We start from the raw sequence: 5,350 nt of genomic DNA on the forward strand, positions 1-5,350 counted from the left end.
GCGTTTCCTTTCGGTTGCCCATGTGTGTGTATCTCTGTGTACTTTAGTGTGTTCAGGTTGTGTGTGTACAGGTTAGGGGGTCCGTTGTGTTAGTGTGTTCAGGTTGTGTACTTTAGTGTGTTCAGGTTGTGTACTTTAGTGTGTTCAGGTTGTGTACTTTAGTGTGTTCAGGTTGTGTACTTTAGTGTGTTCAGGTTGTGTACTTTAGTGTGTTCAGGTTGTGTACTTTAGTGTGTTCAGGTTGTGTACTTTAGTGTGTTCAGGTTGTGTACTTTAGTGTGTTCAGGTTGTGCGTTAGTGTGTTGTGTTACCACCACTTGACATCAGGCAGCCGAGTGCTCCTAGCTGGTGATCAACGAGACGTCCTGTTGGTCTGCCCACTGGGGGTAATGACAGAGGTCTACCCACTGGGGGTAATGACAGAGAGGTCTACCCACTGGGGGTAATGACAGAGGTCTACCCACTGGGGGTAATGACAGAGAGGTCTACCCACCGGGGGTAATGACAGAGAGGTCTACCCACTGGGGGTAATGACAGAGAGGTCTACCCACTGGGGGTAATGACAGAGAGGTCTACCCACTGGGGGTAATGACAGAGAGGTCTACCCACTGGGGGTAATGACAGAGAGGTCTACCCACTGGGGGTAATGACAGAGAGGTCTACCCACTGGGGGTAATGACAGAGAGGTCTACCCACTGAGGGTAATGACAGAGAGGTCTACCCACTGGGGGTAATGACAGAGAGGTCTACCCACTGAGGGTAATGACAGAGAGGTCTACCCACTGGGGGTAATGACAGAGAGGTCTACCCACTGGGGGTAATGACAGAGAGGTCTACCCACTGGGGGTAATGACAGAGAGGTCTACCCACTGGGGGTAATGACAGAGAGGTCTACCCACTGGGGGTAATGACAGAGGTCTACCCACTGGGGGTAATGACAGAGAGGTCTACCCACTGGGGGTAATGACAGAGAGGTCTACCCACTGGGGGTAATGCCAGAGGTCTACCCACTGGGGGTAATGACAGAGAGGTCTACCCACTGGGGGTAATGACAGAGAGGTCTACCCACTGGGGGTAATGCCAGAGGTCTACCCACTGAGGGTAATGACAGAGAGGTCTACCCACTGGGGGTAATGACAGAGAGGTCTACCCACTGGGGGTAATGACAGAGAGGTCTACCCACTGGGGGTAATGACAGAGAGGTCTACCCACTGGGGGTAATGACAGAGAGGTCTACCCACTGGGGGTAATGACAGAGAGGTCTACCCACTGGGGGTAATGACAGAGAGGTCTACCCACTGGGGGTAATGACAGAGAGGTCTACCCACTGGGGGTAATGACAGAGAGGTCTACCCACTGGGGGTAATGACAGAGAGGTCTACCCACTGAGGGTAATGACAGAGAGGTCTACCCACTGGGGGTAATGACAGAGAGGTCTACCCACTGGGGGTAATGACAGAGAGGTCTACCCACTGGGGGTAATGACAGAGAGGTCTACCCACTGGGGGTAATGACAGAGAGGTCTACCCACTGAGGGTAATGACAGAGAGGTCTACCCACTGGGGGTAATGACAGAGAGGTCTACCCACTGGGGGTAATGACAGAGAGGTCTACCCACTGAGGGTAATGACAGAGAGGTCTACCCACTGAGGGTAATGACAGAGAGGTCTACCCACTGGGGGTAATGACAGAGAGGTCTACCCACTGGGGGTAATGACAGAGAGGTCTACCCACTGGGGGTAATGACAGAGAGGTCTACCCACTGGGGGTAATGACAGAGAGGTCTACCCACTGGGGGTAATGACAGAGAGGTCTACCCACTGAGGGTAATGACAGAGGTCTACCCACTGAGGGTAATGACAGAGAGGTCTACCCACTGGGGGTAATGACAGAGGTCTACCCACTGGGGGTAATGACAGAGAGGTCTACCCACTGGGGGTAATGACAGAGAGGTCTACCCACTGGGGGTAATGACAGAGAGGTCTACCCACCGGGGGTAATGACAGAGTGATGGAGCCACTGGGGGAAATGACAGAGTGATGGAGCCACTGGGGGTAATGACAGAGTGATGGAGCCACTGGGGGTAATGACAGAGTGATGGAGCCACTGGGGCGGCAGAAGCTCAGGAGGTACAGCGGGTGGTCTGGTCACCTGAAGGTCAATGTCAGATTTATTTATATAGCGCATTTACAGACGGCTTAGCCGCACCAAAGTGCTTCACAATAAAGTGCAATTAGTAAATACAGGAAGGCACAAAAACAAAAAGGACTACAGTTAAAATAAATTAAGAAATGCAGAAAAAGAGAACATTTAAAACTAATCACTGGCACATAAAGGGAGACACTAGCCAAAGGCAAGTGATTAGAGGTGGGTCTTTAAAAGGGACTTAAAAACGTTCAGAGACTGAGCTGAACGGACGTGGAGGGGGAGGCAGTTCCAGAGTCTAGGGGCTGCCACTGAAAGGCTCTGTCCCCCCTAGTTTTCAGTCTCGACCGAGGTTCTTCCAGCCGCAGTTGGTCTGCTGACCGCAGTGCTCTAGATGGGATGTGGTGGTGGAGAAGATCAGACAGGTAGGTGGGGGCCAGACCATGGAGAGATTTGTATACAGTCAGGAGGAGTTTGAAATTTATGCGGTAGCGGATGGGGAGCCAGTGGAGTGAAGCCAGAACCGGGGTGATATGTTCGCGTTTTTTAGTGCAGGTGAGGAGTTGGGCAGCTGAGTTCTGAACCAACTGCAGGTGGCGGAGGTGGGATTGATCGATGCCGGTGTAGAGAGCATTACAGTAGTCCAGTTGGGATGTGATGAAGGCATGGATGACTCTCTCAAGAACGCTCTGGGGCAGGTAGGCTTTGGTCTTAGCTAGGGTTCTCAGGTGGAAAAAGCTCTTCCTAACTACTGCCCTGACCTGCTGTTCGAACTTGAATTTGCTGTCAAAGATCACGCCCAGATTTCTGACAGAGGGCCTGATGTTAGAGGCAAGGGGGGCATCGGTGGAGAAGGCCAGAGAGGTTTTGCCAAAGACAATTAGCTCAGTCTTGCTCTCATTAAGGTTGAGGAAGATTGCACCCATCCATGCCTTGATGTCAGCCAGACAGTCACACAGTAAACGGAGTGCAACCTGCCCATCGGCCTTAAGGGGGAGACACAGCTGGACGTCATCCGCAAAGCAGTGGAAGGAGATGTTGTTTACCCCTAGGGGTAAGATGTTTAGTAAAAAGAGGATGGGACCCAGAGTAGAGCCTTGAGGGACCCCCGCAGGTGAGGGGGGGCAGGAGAGGAGATGGAGTCTCCAAGCTGGACAGAGAAGCTCCTGTCGGCCAGGTAGGACCGGAAGAACTCCAGCCCACATGATGCTCGAGCGCTGGCCCACATGATGCTCGAAGGTCGCTGGTTCGATCCCCGGCTCCTCCTAGCGGAGTGTGGAGGTGTCCCTGAGCGAGACGCCTCACCCTGACTGCTCCTCCTAGAGGAGTGTGGAGGTGTCCCTGAGAGAGACGCCTCACCCTGACTGCTCCTCCTAGAGGAGTGTGGAGGTGTCCCTGAGAGAGACGCCCTCACCCTGACTGCTGCTGACCCGCTGTGTGTGTGGCCCCCCCCCCTGTGGCCCCTCCCCCTGTGGCCCCTCCCCCTGTGGCCCCCCCCCCCTGTGGCCCTCCCCCCCTGGCTCCGCCCCCAGGCGTGGTGCGGGCCTCCAGTATCTTCCCGATCCTGAGCGCCACCCTGCTGCTGCTGGGCGGAGTCTGCGTGGCGTCCAGCGGGTTCTACCGCAGCAGGAGGAACGTCATCCTGGGAGGAGGCATCCTGTTCGTCGCCGCCGGTAACAGAGTACTACAACTACTGATACAGCACTAATACTAGTACTACTTATACTACTAATAGAGTGATACAGTACACACTAACGCTGATGCTATCTCCTTGTCATACTACAAGTTCTCTCTCCTCTGCACACTAGACCAGGTCTAAACGCCCCCCCCAGGTCTCAGTAACAGGGTGGTCCCCCCCCCCCCAGGTCTCAGTAACAGGGTGGTCTCCCCCCCCCCCCCCCCCCGTGGTCTCCCCCCCCCCCCCCCCCGTGGTCTCCCCCCCCCTCCCCCCCCCCCCAGGTCTCAGTAACATCATCGGGGTCATCGTCTACATCTCGGCGGCGCTGAGCGACATCTCGCCCAAGAAGGACGAGGACAAGAAGTGGCACTACTCCTACGGCTGGTCCTTCTACTTCGGGGGGCTGTCCTTCATCCTGGCCGAGATGGTGGGCGTCCTGGCCGTCAACATCTACATCGAGAAGAACAAGGAGCTGCGCTGCCGCTCTGCGCTGCCGCTCGCAGCGCCGACCTCTTCAAGAGCTCCGCCCACGCCATGCTCCGCCTGCCCAGCTACCGCTTCCGGCGCTCCCGCTCCTCGTCGCGCTCCCACCGACCCCCCCCCGCTCGCCCCGAGGGCTCCCCCGGCGCCGCCTCCAAGACCTTCGCCCCGCCGCCCTCCGCCCCGCCCTTCTCCGTGGCCACGCTGCCCAACCCCCACCACGGCGGGGGGGGGCGGCGGCGGCGGCGGCGGCGGGGGGCGGCGGGGGGGGACATCTCCATGTACATACGCTGGGCCGGGACTCCCAAGCTGGGCAGCCTGGGGGGCGGGGCCCCCCCCCCCGCTGTACGGCACCGTGGACCGGGCCGCTCTCTACCAGCTGCACAACTACTTCCCCAAGGAGGGGGGCGGCGGCGTGCTGGGGGGGGGCGGCGGCGGCGGCACGCTGCCCTCGCTCTCCAAGTCCAACCTGGCGGCGGCGGCGGCGGCGGCGGCGGCGGCCCAGGGCTCCGCCCCCCTCAGCACGCCGGGCTCCGGGACCCCCCCCCCAGCAGGCCCCCATGTCCACCGCCACCATGGAGAGGGAACGCGGCGCCATGGGAACCCTGGACCGCCTGGGCGCCAAGCGGGACCCGCGACAGCAACTCAGACACGCTGAACCGCAAGACCACGCCCGTCTAGAGGGGGGGGGGGCGGGGTGGGGGAGGGGGGAGGATGTGGATGGAGTTTGGGTTCGGACGTGGATGTGTAGTTGAGGGAGTTGACGTGGATGTGTAGTTGAGGGAGTTGACGTGGATGTGTAGTTGAGGGAGTTGACGTGGATGTGTAGTTGAGGGAGTTGACGTGGATGTGTAGTTGAGGGAGTTGACGTGGATGTGTAGTTGAGGGAGTTGACGTGGATGTGTAGTTGAGGGAGTTGACGTGGATGTGTAGTTGGGGGAGTTGACGTGGATGTGTAGTTGAGGGAGTTGACGTGGATGTGTAGTTGAGGGAGTTGACGTGGATGTGTAGTTGAGGGAGTTGACGTGGGATGTGTAGTTGGGGGAG

General features: G+C 57.7%; 1 pseudogene across 1 annotated transcript in view; it reads left to right on the forward strand.

Annotated features, from left to right (window-relative positions):
• Nucleotides 1-4,984, forward strand: part of LOC311375702 (voltage-dependent calcium channel gamma-4 subunit-like) — a 7,288-nt pseudogene extending 2,304 nt beyond the window's left edge. The window contains exons 3-4 of the transcript in view: nt 3,678-3,818; nt 4,105-4,984. The product of the transcript in view is annotated as a voltage-dependent calcium channel gamma-4 subunit-like (transcript). The remainder of the gene's footprint in view (nt 1-3,677; nt 3,819-4,104) is intronic.
• Nucleotides 4,985-5,350: the final 366 nt, after the last annotated feature.

The sequence above is a fragment of the Micromesistius poutassou genome, assembly GCF_964030765.1.
Source record: "Micromesistius poutassou genome assembly, contig: SCAFFOLD_6695, whole genome shotgun sequence".
Taxonomy (NCBI): Eukaryota; Metazoa; Chordata; class Actinopteri; order Gadiformes; family Gadidae; genus Micromesistius; species Micromesistius poutassou.